Raw genomic sequence first — 16,844 nt, 5'->3', positions numbered from 1 at the left:
GGGTTGTAAAGCATTGTCAACATACAATTGACATAAGGTGGCGCTGTTTCTCATACCCTGTGGAAGATTAACCCATTCAAACCTCTTATCTGGCTCTTCCCTATCTAATGCCGGTAAAGTAAAAGCAAACCTTCGGGTATCTCTAGGGTGAAGAGCAATAGTAAAGAAGCAGTCCTTAAGATCTACAATTAACAATGGCCAGTCCTTTGGCAACATTGCTGGGTTAGGTAAGCCTGGTTGTAAGGCTCCCATAGGTTCCATTTGTTCATTTACAGCCCGTAAATCATGTAGCAAGCGATACTTTCCTGATTTCTTTTTAATGACAAAAATAGGTGTATTCCATGGGCTGGTCGACAACTTCAAATGACCTTGCTTATATTGTTCTTGTACTAGCATATGTGCTTGCTCCAGACTTTCCCTTTTTAGTGGCCATTGCTTAACCCGTACTGGGACATCCGTGGTCCAGGTCAGCGGGATCGGGAAAGTCCACGCAATGGCCACTAGCCCAAAGGGTGCTCATTTGTCAACACTATTCCCAGTTGAGCCAGAATGTCCCGACCAATGAGGCACTGCACTGTAGGGGGTAAGGGTACAATTGAAAAAACATTCCGTAAAGTTTTTCCATCAATAGTTACAGACAACATGGGTGACTTTCTAGCAAGTGTCAGGCCCCCAACCCCGGTAACTGTCATTGTGGTTGGCTGTAATGGCCAGTTGTGAGGCCAGTAATCTGGACTAATAATGCTGGAGTCCGCACCAGTATCTAATAAACCTTCCAAGGTTTGTCTCCCCCCCAGATGCTCTATTGTTACAGTGCGCTTAGGCCGATCATTCAAATTCATTGTTAATAAAGTAAGTCCTCCAGTGGAACCAAAGCCTCGTTCTCCCCTCGACTGTAATTGACAAGGGGGCAATGTTTTAGCAATCTGCTCCAATGGAACCAATTGGGCTATCCTCTGCCCTTTCTCGATTTGTATCGGTGGAAAAGGAGTATGTACCATGACGTAGATTTCTCCCGTATAATCAGCATCTATTACTCCAGGTAAAACAAATAATCCCATCATGGTGGCCGACGATCGTCCCAGAAGCAAAGCTCCCATAGGTTGTCCATTAATGATGCTTGGTCCCTTTATTCCAGTCGGCACCTTTTCCGGTTGGGTGGTCATCAGTGTTATTGCTACTGAGGCTGCCACGTCCAGCCCGAGGCTCCCGGCAGTGGCTGGCTGGAGTGCAGCTGGGCCGAGGTGTTGGCAGTGGCTACTTGTGTCTGGGCGCGGCGGCTGTTGAACGCGCTCGTCTTTATGTTTCCCGAGCGGTATCGGCAAGCTCCGGTGCTGTGGGTATCCGAGCGACAACTCTGGCACCAGACGCCAGCTGTCTGACAGTCTCGTCGCGTATGTCCCATGCCTCCGCACCGGTAACATTTAAATCGGCCAGTAGATGGAGCCCGTGGCTTATTTATAGCCGCCGCTTGTAGGGGTGCAAGAGCAGCTAATACCTGACTCTGCGAAGCTGCCGCTTGTTTTTGCAATCCTACACCTAACTCCTTAATAGCTTCTACTAACATCAGCTGATTCCCTATGGGCATATTTGCCAATCGTTCTAACGCTTCCTCTATAGACCAATTAGCTCCTAAGGTATTTAATACGTTCCTTGTAGCCTGGTTACTATTCTGGAGTGCACATTGTTTCAGTAAAGCACCTGTCATAAAGTCAGGGACTCCCGCCCCTTCGATAGCAGCGGCTGCCTTATCTATAAAAGATCCAAATGATTCATCTCTTCCTTGCTTTATTCCCATATAAGAGGGGACCCCGCCTGGCTCTTTTATCCTGTCTATGGCCATTCGTACTAAGCGCATAGCCTCCCGACATTTTTCAGGACCAATTAATGCCTGCTGCTCTGTACGAAGAAAAGGTCCTGAACCCATTAGCTCATCCAGGGTTATTCCGTGTAACGGGTCGCCTTGCTGCCGTTGTGTCGCTACACATTCCTGGCAAAGTGCCTGCCAGTGTGCATTCAACAAGAGCTGCTGATGCTGAGTGAAGATAAGCTTCGCTACTCCTCTGCAATCAGCCGGCAGTAATACCTGAGTCCCCCAGATGTAATCAAGTATCTGTTTTGTGGGCTCACCGGTCACCCCAAACTGACTAACTGTGGACCGTAATTGTGACAGCAGCTTCCAGTCCAGCGCTGTAATTGTGGCTTCATATCTGTTCCCCTGCACAGGCGAAAATACCACCGGACAAGCAACCTCCACCGCTGCAGCTATAGCTCCACTATCCCCCGAATCCATGATCTCTTTTGCTACCGCCGCCCATGCCTCCCTTCGCTCCCTTGCGACGGCCCCCGCTAGGTCACTTTTTGCCCCAGGGATCGGCTCATTACAAGGAGGAGGAAACGGAGGGTCTGGCCGTGGCACAGGTGGTGCGGACGGTGCTGTTACAGCATCCGCGGGGGGTGAGCTGCTGCTTGAAGGAGGAGCCGATGTTGGTGGCAAAACGACTGTAGATGTGGTAGGGGGTAACGGACAGTCGTAGCAGTCCCCATGACTCTTATTCTTATCATATGCTACGCTAGCTTGCTGCGCAGCTTTCTTTTCTACCTGATGTTGTAATAACTCATTGTGCACGACTCGCCATAGCTTTCCTAACTTCCTTGCAGTTTTATCCTCATCTATAGCTGCCTCCCACAACTTGTCCCCGAGCTTACGCCACTCTGTTAATTCATGCACTGTATGAGGATTTTGAAAAACTCCTTGTGCATACCCATAGGCTAACAACTGTGGGAGCTCTTTCTGCAAATCTATGCCCTTAACCTGACGCTTTTTTAAAAAGCAAGTAAATAAATCATATGCTGCTTGCCTTTCCATTTCCATTTTTGAGAACGTCAGCGCTGTTGCAGCCCTTCAAGTTTTTGGCAGCACGTATCAGCCGGGCTCTTCTATAAGGTCACCCAGGGCGTGGCACTTTTCGCTTTTTCAGCAGTGCTTATTCGCCGTCCTTGCTGCTGTAGGACCCGAACTCGTTCACCGATCCACCGTGGTTGCCATTACCGATATCACGTCCGGGGTCACCATTTGTGGTAATCGGCGGAAGAAATGCGGCACTCAATATGAGTGATCAGCAAATCTCAAAACTTTATTGATAGGCACATACATTTATATTGGTGTTAATGAGGCTAATACATATTGCAAAAAGCGAGCTCATTATTGGTTAGTTACTTATCAGCTAACTACGCCTACCTTAGCATTCTTGAGGCTACTATGCTGCAGCTGTTTACATATTTTCTTCATGTTTCTAACTAACGATCCTCTCCCCCATCCTGATGTTGCACCAAGGGCACAGTGCCCTTGCCAGGTTTGGACACTGACTGCTGACTCCTATCCTCATCTCCTTCTTGCTTAATTAACGGTGTTATGTCAGTGTGACCTTTGTTAGCTAGCCAGCTGTTCACAAAATCCTCCACAACCTTCAGTTTTGCCCAGAGGGCAAGGCCAGGGGGCTCAGGGGCAGAGGAAGGGATGTGTTGGTCTCAGGAGGTGCTGGAAGGTGCTGGGCTGGTCCTGGGGTCCCTAGCGGAACTCGGGTTGGCTGGGATGGGACAGACGGAGAGAAAAAAAGGAATAAAGGAAGCTTGGGGAGGCCCATGGGGAGAGCAGGTGGCAGTGGGATCTACGGGGCAATAAGAGGCTTCCTTGTCGACGGTTGTTCTGGGGTCCTCTTCACAGAACACTTGAGAGGGCTGTCTGGGCCGTTCCTGCTGCTGGAGGAGCTGCTCAAGCTCTCTGGGTGTGAGGTGCAGCCACCGTCTTTCAACTCCTGTCCCGAGGTGCTCCTGTGCAGAGAGGAGGTGGCTGAGGCCCCAGCTGGCAGTGGCACACAGGGACCCTCGTGCACAGCAGGGCCCAGAGCTGGCAAGGCTCCCCAGCACAGCTGGAGCTGCTGGCACAGCTGGGCCCAGCTGGACAGCTGCCCCTCAAGGCCCTGGCCAGCAGGGCACGGCTCTGTGCAGGGTCCCTGTCCAGGAGCGGGCCCCAGAGCACCTCTGCCTTTCAAGGGCAACCTCGGCCCTGCTCTTTCTCTTCCCCACCTCCCTCTGCCTCTGCCCCGTGCCCCTGGGGCTGCTCTTGGCCAGGCAGCCTCAGTGGGAGCCAGCACTGGCTGCAGCCCCAGCGGGGCCCCCAGGACAAGGCCCAGCAATTGAGAGGCCAATGGAAGCACTGGGCAGCAGCAGAAGCCTCAACAGAGTTATTTGGACAATCATGGACTGGCCACAACCCCACTGCAGTCTCAATGGGAATGTTCCCTGACCACGTTAGACTTTGAAAAGAAGCTGTTGGAGGGGGAGAGCAACAAAACACTCACTGTTTTCTCTTCCCGATTCCAAATACCCGATTCCAAACAAGCACAACACGAAGACAAGCTCCAAACAAAGCAGAAATGCCAGTAACGCTAGCCAGTAGCCTGTTTCCTGATAGAAACCCCTTCCAAGGCCATCCTGGGCATTGGGAACAGGTCTTGTGGTGCCGGCTGCATCTGTGGGAGCAATGGGGAGCGTGAGCCCGTGCTGTGCTGCACTGCTGAGCTGGCAGCACGGTGGATACGGGCAGGACGTTCTCTGTTTTCCCCAGAGCTGGGGCCTGCAGGCACCTTGCCGGCCCTTGGCACAGGCTGTGCCAGCCAACAAAGCCCAGCAGACGGGGGGAGAGCCCGGGGGCAGCGCAGCTGCTTGGGCAGTGGCTGCTGCCAGGGACACGGGCCAAAGCCATCCCTGAGAAGCCACTGCCAGCCCTGGCCCTCCCTGCCCCGTGACAGCTCCCCCAGCCCCAGGGGACAGGCTCAGGCCCTGTCAGGACCCAGCGCAGCCCCTGCCCAGTCGGGAGCCAGGGCTGGCTCTGGCCCTGGGCTGGCGGCAGGGCTCCCGCTCGGGGCTGCTCCTGTGCCTTGGGCCTCTGGGCACTCAGGGCCAGCTCCGCAGCAGCTGCAGCGCCAGGGACGTTGCTGCACCAGTCCCGTTTCCCCGGGGCTCTGAACCAGCTCCAGAGGCCTGGAAGCCAGGCGCCTCCAGCTTTGGCTGCTGCTGGGCCGGGCAAGGGCAGGCCCTGGGGGAAGAGCTGCTGCCACACAGCCCCGGCCAGGCCTGAGCCTGGCACAGCAATTACCTGCTGTGCCTGTGCCCGTGTCTGGCATTGCCTTCCTTCCTGCAGCAGGGGCTGCCAATGAGCCACTGCTTCTCCCTGAGTGTTCCTCCTCCTGAACAGCCTTTTGTTCCATCACTTGAAAAAGGAAAAAAGGGACAACTGGATCAAATGGAAATATTCCCCACTGGGGAGGTGGCACCTTCATGAGGCAATGCTTGTCTAAGTCACAGATAAAGACCAGGAAAAAGCCCAGGTAATGTGGGCTAGGCCAGTGCACTCCCATGAGCAAACAGCTACACCGCCTCATCTTCTCAGAGACTGGGAAATGGCAGGTGATCTCAGGCCCACAGTACAGTTGGGGCACCCTATCAGCTAATGCCAAATTCCATCCTGCAGAGGCTGGGGAGGAATTGCAGCCAGGCCAGGGTGGGAAACAGCCCTGCAGGGTGTGAAAGCAGCAGCGGGGCAGCGAGGCTGCCATGGATCCCTTCCTGCTGCGCCGGGCACGGCATGTCCAGATGTGCAGCCAAAGCCCCCGGCTGCTGAGTCCCAGGGGAAGCACGAGGGAAATGCACCCACCTTGTCCTCCGGGTGCTTCCTTCTGTGTTTGTCTCCAGAATTCATCTGAGTCATGAGACGTTTTGGCGGCAAAAAATTGGGTCTTTCCTTTTGGAGGACCTTAAGAGAAAGTAGTTCCATTTCCCAGGAATGGATCCCACAAAAGTGGGACTCAGCCTGTGGGGTCAGCAGGGTCACACTACTCACCCATGCCATGGGAGCTGGGTTGGGGCCAAGCATCCAGCCCTGGAGCTGGAGAAGTCCTCCCTGCAGACACACCTGTAACTCAACAGCCACAGAAGCTTCTGCCATCTCTGCTGATCTGCACGGGCACCACTGAGCCGCAGCAGCGGTGAGGGGATCGTGCAGGGCGCGGGCACACACGTGCATGGTTCTGTGCTGGCACCTGCAGCGCTGCCTCCCTGGCCCAGCTTTGGGCTCTGAGCTGGCAGTTCTCCCAGGGGAAAGGCCTTGACCTACCCTCAGCATCTCCCAGAGCCTCAGTCCTAGATGTGGGGCCTTCACCGGCAGGTTCAGCTGCAAAGAAAGGCAGGACAGAAGAGCTCCTGTGGCACTGCAGGAGATCCTCAGGCTGCTCACAAGGCTCAGCCCCGGGGCACAGCCCTGGGCCTGGCCCCTTCCCTCTCTGCTCTTCACTGTGGCTGCACAGAGCACACGGAAGGACACACTGGCACAGCACATGGGAGGAGGACTGAAAGCTAAATGCTCCTTCCTCCCACTGACAGTAATCCTGTGGGATCCCTCAGGGATGCAGAAGGGAGCAGGGAAAGATTCTCAGAATCCTTCAGCCCTTACATAATGTTAAGGGAAATGGTTTATAAATGAGCTTTGGTTGCATTGATCCTGATTATTCACTCAGGAAAGGCAGAATGAAAACTTGCCTCCAGCATCCTCCAGGAACTTCAAACCATCCTTCTTCAGGACTTCCTGAAAACCCATGTCACGACTCCAGTCTAAAAGGGAGCAGAGATCAGAACCATATCTGTGGCATGCTGGGATCCCCTAATGCGACAGGGAAAAGGGCACTGCAAGGGGGTCGGGTAAGGCTATGGGACCCAGATGGGAATGGACATGGCCAAAGCTGCACAGGGGCCTGGGGAGCTCTGGGCTGGCTTCTCATCACTCTCCACACTCTTTACCTGCCCACAGCAACATCCCTGGGAGGGGTGGCTGGAGTAGCCCAGGGCCCTGGGGCTCTCTCCCTCAAACTCACAGAAAATCCTCCCTAAAGCCCGGGGGAAAACTGCAGCAGGCAGTGCCACAGCTATCCCTCCCTCCTACACTCCCTCCTGCCCTCCTTCTGTGGGGAAACCCCCCAGATCCCAAGGGCAAACAGCCAGGCCCTTTCAGGACCCACTGCAGCCTTGCTCTCCCCCTCTGTCCTTTCCCCACCGTGGGCACCCCGTGCAGTCGCTCCCAGGTTTCAGGACATGTCTCCCATGGAGTGACCCCAGCAGGACTGCTCAGTGCCCTGAGCCTGCTCGGGATAATTCCCCTGGGCTGTGCTGCACTAGTCCAGGCTGTGCCCGCACTGCCAAGCAGCAGAGAGGGCAGCTCAAGCCTCAGCAGGGCTCAGGCCCAGAGGCACAGCAATTACCTCCTGTGCCTGTGCCTGGCATGGCCTCCCTTCCTGCAGCCGAGGCTGTCACGGAACCACTGCTTCCTCCGGGAAATGCTTCCTTCTCCGCAGGCTCTCCTTTCATTTCTGGAGAATGGAAAAGAGACAGCTGGATCAGATGGAAACATTCCTCACTGGGAATGGGGAAGGTGAGGCGTCACTTGTGAAAGGAATGGATAAGGATCAGGAAAACACCCAGGATTTTGGGACAACCTAAGGCTGCTTCCTTCCTCAAACAGCCCCAACATCTGATCTGCCTGGACATCAGGAAATTGCAGGGGATCAGAGGGTGGGCATGGCCTGTGGTGCAACGGGGCTGTATGTCAGCTGATGCCAAATGCCTTCCTGCAGAGGCTGGGCAGAAGCTGCAGCCAGGCCAGGCTGGGAAACAGCCCTGCAGGGCATGAAAGCAGCAGCGGGGCAGTGAGGCTGCCATGGATCCCTTCCTGCTGTGCCGGGCACGGCGTGTCCAGATGTGCAGCCAAAGCCCCTGGCTGCTGAGTCCCAGGCGAAGCATGAGGGAAATGCACCCACCTTGTCTTCTCTGCAGACATTCCTTCAGCATTTGCCACATGATTTCTAATGGGTCCTGGAATTTCTTGCCTACCATGTCTTTGGTCTCTCCTGTTGGAAGACCTTAAGAGAAAGTAGTTCCATTTCCCAGCAATGGACCCCACAAAAGCAGGGCTCAGCCTGAGGGGTCAGCAGGGACACACTACTCACCCCTGCCATGGGAGCTGGCCTTTTGTGCAGCATCCAAGGTAGGAGTTGGTGAGGTCGTCCCTGCAGACACATCTGTAACACAACAGCCACAGAAGCTTCTGTCACCTGCTACTTACCAATCAGTCAAACATTACGCCTTGGTGGCACAGTGAGAACATACCTGCAGAATGCTCAGAGGGCTTCACAACTTCAGAGCGCCAGGCTAATGGAGAATCCTTCCCAGCATCCCAGTCTGGAAGCAAACCAAGATGAGAACTGTTTCCATTGTGTGCTAGGGCTGGCTCTGGCCCTGGGCTGGCGGCAGGGCTCCCGCTCAGGGCTGCTCCTGTGCCTTGGGCCTCTGGGCACTCAGGGCCAGCTCCGCAGCAGCTGCAGCGCCAGGGACGTTGCTGCACCAGTCCCGTTTCCCCGGGGCTCTGAACCAGCTCCAGAGGCCTGGAAGCCGAGGCGCCTCCAGCTTTGGCTGCTGCTGGGCTGGGCAAGGGCAGGCCCTGGGGGAAGAGCTGCTGCCACACAGCCCTGGCCAGGGCTGAGCCCGGCACAGCAATTACCTGCTGTGGCTGTGCCCATCTCTGGCTTTGCCTTCCTTCCTGCAACAGGGGCTGGCACCAAAGATGGAGTGCTTCCTTCAAGAAATGCCACCTTCCACTGAAGCACTATGTCCATCTCTTGACAAAGGAAGGGAGACAGCTGCATCAGATGGAGCTGTTCCCCACTTGGGTGGTGGCATCAGAGGTAATATTTGTGAAATTTATGGAGCAGGAAAATGGCCAGAGTCCAGTGGAATAATGAGAGCACTTCCACCTCCAAACAGCCACCCTTTTCCTAATCTGCAGGGCTGGATATAGTGGGGGATCTCAGGGTGTGTTACAGTTTGGGCATGGCCTGTCAGCTGATGCCAAATGCCTTCCGGCAGAGGCTGGGCAGAAGCTGCAGCCAGGCCAGGCTGGGAAACAGCCCTGCAGGGCGTGAAAGCAGCAGCGGGGCAGCGAGGCTGCCATGGATTCCTTCCCGCTGTGCCGGGCACGGCGTGTCCAGAAGTGCAGCCAAAGCCCCCGGCTGCTGACTCCCAGGGGAAGCATGAGAGAAATGCACCCACCTTCTCTTGTCTGCAGGGGTTCCTTCAGCTCTTGCCTAATCTGTTTGGATGGTTGCAGGGACATCTTATCTGTTGTATCTTGGATTTTCCCTGTTGGAGTACCTTAGAGAAAAATATTTCCATTTCCCAGGAATGGATCCTACAAAAGCAAGGCTCAGCCTTTGAGGTCAGCAGGGACACACTACTCACCACTGTGATGGGAGCTGGGCTTGCGTATAGCATCCAAGGTAGGAGCTGGAGAAGCTGGAGAAGTCCTCCCTGTAGACACCTCTGTAACACAACAGCCACAGAAGCTTCTGTCACCTGGTTCCTGCCCGCTTGTCTACAATTCTTCCTTGGTGGCACACGGACAACATACCTGCAGGAGGCTCCAAAGGCTTCAAAACTTTCTTCATCCAAGCTGATGGAGAAGCCTTCCCAGCACCCTCATCTAGAACGGAGCACAGATGAGAACACTTTCCAGGGTGTGCTGGGATCCCCTTCTGCCACAGAGAACTGGGCACTACAAGGGGGGTCGGGTAAGGCCGTGGGAGCCAGATGTGAATAGACATGGCCAAAGGTGCACAGGGGCCTGGGGAGCTCTGGGGTGGCTCCTGGTCTCACTCTCCACACTCTTTCCCTGCCCTCAGCAACATCCCTGGGAGGGGTGGCTGGAGCAGCACAGGGCCCTGGGGCTCTCTCCCTCAGACACAGAGGAAATCCTCCCTAAAGCATGGGGGAAAACTGCAGCAGGCAGTGCCACAGCTATCCATCCTGCTCTCCCTCTGTCCCTCCTGCCCTCCTTCTGTGGGGAAACCCCCCAGATCCCAAGGGCAAACAGCCAGGCCCTCTCAGAACACACTGGAACCTTGCTCTTCCCCTCTGTCCTTTCCCCACCGTGGGCACCCCGTGCAGTCACTGCCAGGTTTCAGGACATGTCTCCCATGGAGGGACCCCAGCAGGACTGCTCAGGACCCGAGTGCCCTGAGCCTGCTCGGGAACAATCCACAAAAACTGAGGAGTTTTTGGCTTAACACTGTCCTCAAATAATGGGATGTGTGTACTGAAATCCTTCCATTTAATGTAGGATTTGGAGTGTCTTCTAATAAGGTAGCTGTGGCTGCCACAGCTTGAATACAGGCTGGCCACCCTCTTGCAACCACATCCAATAATTTTGACAGATAAGCCACCAGCTTCCTGCTTCCCCCCCAGCCTTGGGTTATCACTCCATATGCTATCCATTCATTAACATTAACAAACAGATCAAATGGTTTTCTTCAATTAGGCAGACTCAAAACTGGGGTTTTCGTCAATCGAGCCTTTAAGTCTTGGAACCGTTCGGTATCCTCCAGAGTCCAGACTACAGGTTCTGTGCTTGTTAATTTTTCATACAAAAATTTTACAGCTTGAGTATACTGATCAATCCATAATATACAAGAGCCCATTAGACCTATTAGCTTTCTTACATCTTTTTTAGTCTTGAGTGGTGGTATTGACAGGATCCCCACAACTCTTTCAGGACTGAGCTTTTTCTACCCTTTTCCAATTAGATGTCCCAGGTACTTTATGTCTTCTTCTACAAATTGGAGGTTTTTCTTTGATCCTTTTAATTCTTTATCTCCCAGAAAGTTTAGTAAACTTATACTGGCCTGTTTGACTTGTTCTTGATCTTTGCCTGATATTAGCAGGTCATCCACATATTGTAGAATTTGTATTTCTTCCCCAGGTACAGAGGATTTTAAAGGATCCTCTAAGGCTCGTCCAAATAGGTTAGGGGACTCTGTGAATCCCTGTGGGAGGCAGGTCCACCTGTGTTGTTGTTTACGTTTGCAGTGTGGGTCTTCCCGTTCAAAGGCAAACAAATTCCTGCTCCCCACCTCTAATGGACGGGCCCAGAAGGCATCCTTCAAATCTATTACTGAGAACCATGCATGCTCTTGTGGAATTTGACTAAGAAGAGGATATGGATTTGATACTATTGGCTATCTGGAAATTGTTTGTTAATTTCCCTCAAATCCTGCACCAATTCATAGGTTCTGTCAGCCTTCTTGACAGCTAACATTGGTGTATTATGTGGTGACATGCATGGTTCTAGTATGCCTTCTTCCATGAGTCCCTGTATCACAGCTGTTAGTCCTCTCTGGCCTTCAGGGGAGATGGGGTATTGTTTAACCTGAGCAGGGGGAATTTCTGACTGCATTTCTGTCTTAATTGGTGGGATATTTAACAACCCTGGCCCTCCTCCTTCCACCCAGACTACTGGGTTAATTTCTCCCAAATCCTGTCCAGTTAATAACATTATTTGGGGTACCAAATCCTCCCCTCCTTTGGCACTACTGCAATTCCCATCTTTACTTGCAAGCCTCGCCCCAGTAAGTTACAAGTTATTTTTGGGATATAAAGGAAATCATCCCTACATTCCTTTGAATTGCCTTTTATAATTATGCTCTCTGTAACCTGGGCTCTGAACGGTTCCCCTTTTGCTCCCCACATTTGGCAGATCTTTTTGCTTAGCTGAGCCCCTCTGGGAAGCTTTGTCACACAGGATCAATCAGCACCCGTGTCCACTAAAAACTCATATTCTTCACACTGGGGACCAATTTCTAAGTTTATCAGGGGCTCTATCTAGTGTCCAATCTCATCCCCCACAGCGTCGACCCCTGACACCCCTAATCATCATCTCCTCTCAGAATCTTCTCTAGGATGTGACATTCACATTTTCTGAAAAATACCTTTGCCCAGGGTTTTTCTCCTGGGAAGCTGAAAGGTAGTGAGAGAGACCTCAGAGAAAAGGAAAACAGTTCTTATCTCCTTTGCTGCTCCTCTGTTGTGCTCGTCTGGAATGTGTTTGGACATTGTTTACCCAAGGGTGATTGCCGCTTTGGACTCTGGTGTGAGTTGTTTTGACTCATTGGCCAATTAGTGCCAAGCTGTGTTGGGACTCTGGAAAGAGTCACGAGTTTTCATTATTATCTTTTTAGCATTGAGTAAAAAGATAATAATCTTTTCCGTATTCTTTAGTATAGTACAGTATAGTATTCTTTAACATAATATAGTATTATAAAGTAATAAATTTGCTTTTGGAGAACATGGAGTCCTCCACGTCACCCCTGCCTACATTGGGGCCCTTTGTTTACAATACTAGGGTGTCCTGTTCTTTCTCAATTGCTTCATCCATTTGTAATTTTTTTACAGGACTGCTTAACATGCTTTCTTTAGCCACAGTAATAGCAATACACATAATCTAATGGTGTTTTTTTCCATTTACCCAGCTTCACTTTATTTTCTGCTCCCCATTTTGGCTCCCCTCTTCCCACTTCTAGGCTTTCTCTTGTTACTGCCACCATAATTTTTGCTTTTGTTCTGTTCTCTTCATGTCTCCTTAAATAAATTTTCAGAGTTTCCCAGATCCTTAATTCCCCTTTCTTGCCAGTCTTCCAATTTTTCCAGTCTTTTAATTTTTCTAATTTCTGCCTGATGTCAGGCCAACCTTTGGTAACAAACCATACTTTTAATAATACTTGGCCCTCTGGTCCATCAGGATCAATGCTGGAATGTAACTGAAAATTTTGTTTTAATCGATTTAGCCATGCCCCTGGGGACTCATCCTTTTCTTGACTCCCATCAAATGCTAATTGCTGCTTTTGGGTACAGATTCTTTTATGCCTCTTATAATTAGGTTCCTGTAGTCTTGCATGTTTCCCTGGCCCTCTTTCTGGATGGGATTCCAATTTGGGTCCACTACAGGGAGTTTTTGCTCACCTGGGGGTCTGGTGCAGTTTTCCTTCTCCCAGATCTTAACCCTGCTGGCCTAATGAGGCATATCTCCTCTGGGGAGAAGAGGATGTTCATAACAGAATCCAGCTCCCCCCAGGTATATATATTGGGACCCAGGAACTGATCTCATTGCTGTGCTGTCCCAATGGGATCTTCTACCAGGTTACCCAGTTCCTTTTTCAAGGTTCTTTCTTCAGAGGCTGTCAGGGGTGCATTTACAAACCTATTCCTCCTACGCCCCCTCCTAGAGGGACTTCCCTCAGGGGAAACAGCCTGTCCAGATTTACCTCTGGCCTTACACCCCTTTTTGATCTGGTATTACAGTAAGGGCCAGCATCTGAAGGGTTATTCGACTGGCTCACTAATTCTTTGTTATCATTTTCGGAAAGGTGCAGTTGTTAGGTTGGAGGATATATGCCGAGGCTTTTTCTCAGGGAAAAGTGTTGTATTCTGACTTAGAGGTTGAGCATGCTGCAGGTTAGTGGGTGTAGGGGGCAGCAGAGGAAAAGCATCAAGGGGTGGATATATATGGGGGAGTGGAGTTGTTGGAGGGGGTAAAAATGACATGGAGATTCCCTGAGGAGACAGAGGAGAGGCGGGGATCACTGGAGGGGGTAAAGGTTGGTTTTGAGAAGCAGGAGGCTGGGTGTTAAGCAGGGGGGGGTGGCTTGATAGTTGGGAGGAAGAGTTGGTGGGGCTACATAATCAAGGGGATCCCACCTCTTTTGAATAACTCTCTTGTTTTCTTTATCCTTTCCCTCAGATTTCTGCTCTTTATCTTTTTTTACTTTGTATACCTTTGAATCTCCTTCTAAGAATTTGACCCAGCAAGTAACTAACTCTACTTCTTCTGCATTAGGGCTTTCTTGGTTACACACTTGCTGATATAATAAATTACATAACCACTTGCGAAAAATGCCAGTCACTTGTTCTAAAATTTTAAAAGTTTAATAGTAAATAAAATAGTTTTAAAATGAGTAATAAAAATTAGAGCAATATTAATTTGGACAATCAGAGTTAGGACAATAAAGGAGAATAAAAAGCAATTCTTTTCTTTTTATTCTCCTTTATTGTCCTAACTCTGATTGTCCAGATGCTTCTTGGGCACCAAGGCCCAAAAAGCATGGCTTGCTAACAAAGGATTAACCCTTAAAAGCAATAGCCTGTTGTATATTCATATATCTCATACATGATTCAAAAATTCTTTTCAAACAAAAGGTGTCTTCTGCTTAACTTCTGCTCCCCCCTCATCTTGTAAATCAATTCCTCTGCCTCTTTTGAGTCTGGAAGAAGTCTGGTTCTTCCCGATAAGAAGTTAATAATTCTTCTCGTGGAATTTTGGTGTCTTGGAGCTGTTATATCTATGCGCAGAATTTCTTCATCCTCTCGTAGATTCCTTGAGCTAGTTACAAAACATATCTTACATCATATAGGGTCTATTTTAATATTATGCTGTAGATGAAAAACTTTATTTACCACACTACTTAAAAGGATTAATACAACATAACTTTCTAACATAACACATATAGCATTCATTTTAATAATTGCTGTGAAAAACGCCAACCACTTGTTTTTAAAATTTTTAAAAGTTTAATCATAATAAAATGGTTATAACAATAGTAATATAATTAGAGTAATAAAAATTTGGACAATTTGGATTCAGATAATATGAGACAATAAAAACAAAGAGTTACAGACTTCCGTGTACCTTTTTCTGGGCAACACAAGCCCGAAAAAGGACACCTGTTAACAGAGGATCAACCCTTAAAAACAACAGCCTATTGCATATTCATACATCTCATACATGATGCATAAATTCTATTCAAACACAGGATTCTGTCTGTTCATCGTCAACTTCTTTGTCTTAATGCTAATGCCAACTTCATGTCTGAGTGAGACAGGAAGAAGTTAGTTTACTGCTGATAAGGGAACAATAAATTCTCTTTCTCGGAAAGTTGTAGGTGTCCTGTGGCTGCTACCTGGTGCAAGTCCTTTCTTTAAAAAAATGTCATACATAGCATACTTTCTATTTTAACTTTCTATTATGATAAAACCTCAAACTATATTTAACACACTACTTAAGAATATTAATACAGCATAACATTGTAGCATAACACATAAAAGATTCATTTTAATATTTACGAAAAGCCAATCATAAAATACGCATTTTTGACAATCTCTCTGGGCAGAGCCATCCCAGCTCTGCTCGACTCCTGGCTGCCTCCCGCTGCTTCTGTTTGTCCCCTGCCTGCTTCCCTGCAGGCAGAGCTAAATCTAAAGCCCCCCCACTAGCTGTAACCAGAGTCTGGGGTGCTAAAAGTGGCAAAAACCCTGGAAGAGGCTTGGTGGAGGAATCTCTATGAAAAGAATTCTCAGAACTGCAAAACAATCTGCCCGCCTGAGCCCAATCTGAGGGAATGACTTCCCGGGAAGAAACCGTGGCAGGGGTGATTCCCACAGCCCCTCGGCCAGGCAAAGCGGATCTGGAGCCCCCCTCGGCAGACCCCGCCGAACAACTTCAGAACAAGATCCGACCGCAACTTGTTTGGAAGGGGAACAGGGCGCAGAAACAGCAGCCCTTGTTTTGCAAACCTTCCCCAAACTCTCATCTCTCACACCCGTTTGACTCCCAATCTCCCCAGAACACGACTCCTTAACCCCCAAATTCTCGCAGCGCAATGAAAATCCCGAATGCTTTCCCGGGAAATCCAGGGGTGGATGATTTTGCGGAGAAATGGAGGATGCCTGGTCGCAGCATCAGAGGCACAGGGAATTCTGGAAGAAACAGAGGACACGACCGAAGCTGGAAGCTGATCTGATTCCCATTTTGCGGGGATTGGGATGCTGTTCACACTGCCTGGGGAAACCCCGGACATGCCAGGAGAAGGGAAAGAACTACAAACAAAACCCCAGATCCTCCCAGAGAAGGACAAAGACCTAGAAACACTCGGAATTAATATCTTAGAACTAGGTGTTCTGTTTTGGTGTTTGAGAAAGTCTCTGTTACGATCATTCTGTTTAAAGCTCTATGATAAAGCTCGGGAAACAGGTTTGATTAAAGTCTCTTCCTTTTCAGAGAGACTAGATTGCAAATTTTCCAGTTTATCCAGTCCCAGAAATCAAAGGCAAAAGCAGATTTCAAGTCTATATTTTGAGTATTCACTTTTACCCAGATTAATAAGTCTTTTAGTTCATGTTTTGAGCTGTCTGAATATCCTTTTTTCTGTAAAATTGTCTGAAGCCAGTAAAAGACATCCCCTCCTGTTTTAGATAGATGGTTTCCCATCTCATTGCCCAGGAGCCCCTAAAATTGCTACTTGTTACTTACAAGGATACCAGCTACAGACAACAAAGGGCATGATCCATTCCTCCTTTTAACAGCCTGGGCCTCTGGCAATAGCACTGTCCACGGTCTTATTTTTTATGTTTTATATTCCTCTAGTCTAAAAATCCTCCTCACTGAGGGTCACCATTTATTGCCGGCCGGGGGGTCTACGTACAAATCACAAACGGGATGGGACTGCTGGGGAACACGTCTCGAGCTGTTTCTTTTCCAGCATCAGTCCCATTACATGGTTATGACAATGGGAAGATGCCAGCAGCTCACATCCCTGGCAGCAGACCAAGAACTTAATGTTACAACTTACTTCAAAAGTTTTTTGACCAATCACACAAAGCAAAAGCATATTGACAGTAGTTCTATCGGTGAGAAACAACTGCTCACTTTGAAAATGTAAAAAGGTTTATTAAACCTTAACAAAAATACAGCAAAGGACAACATAAGAAAAAATTTGCAGTGCTGGGAACTGGCCTCATGGAGACCACGTGTCTGATTAATTTTCAAGATTGGTACTCAGACTTTTCTACCCCTGAGAGTTGCTTCTCACAGCCCTGGGCCCTGCCAAAGTCTGTCAGCTCTTCTTTCCCAT

General features: G+C 49.9%; 1 protein-coding gene and 2 long non-coding RNA genes across 3 annotated transcripts in view; 1 reads left to right on the top strand and 2 right to left on the bottom strand.

Annotated features, from left to right (window-relative positions):
- The window catches only part of LOC135308305 (uncharacterized), a 624,983-nt gene that overhangs the window by 263,255 nt on the left and 344,884 nt on the right, over positions 1 to 16,844 (top strand). The window lies entirely within an intron of this gene.
- On the bottom strand, positions 3,162 to 5,278 carry LOC135307004 (uncharacterized). The gene is made up of 3 exons (XR_010367762.1): positions 5,162 to 5,278; positions 4,365 to 4,535; positions 3,162 to 3,834 (listed from the first exon to the last, which is right to left on the bottom strand). It is a non-coding gene; the product is annotated as an uncharacterized LOC135307004 (long non-coding RNA).
- LOC135307618 (uncharacterized) lies at positions 8,649 to 9,667 on the bottom strand. The gene is made up of 4 exons (XR_010368324.1): positions 9,518 to 9,667; positions 9,349 to 9,429; positions 9,160 to 9,261; positions 8,649 to 8,728 (listed from the first exon to the last, which is right to left on the bottom strand). It is a non-coding gene; the product is annotated as an uncharacterized LOC135307618 (long non-coding RNA).

Source organism: Passer domesticus, chromosome 9 (genome assembly GCF_036417665.1).
Source record: "Passer domesticus isolate bPasDom1 chromosome 9, bPasDom1.hap1, whole genome shotgun sequence".
NCBI classification, from domain to species: Eukaryota; Metazoa; Chordata; class Aves; order Passeriformes; family Passeridae; genus Passer; species Passer domesticus.
The sequence above is the reverse complement of the archived record's forward strand: the minus strand, read 5'-3'. Positions and strand labels throughout refer to the sequence as shown.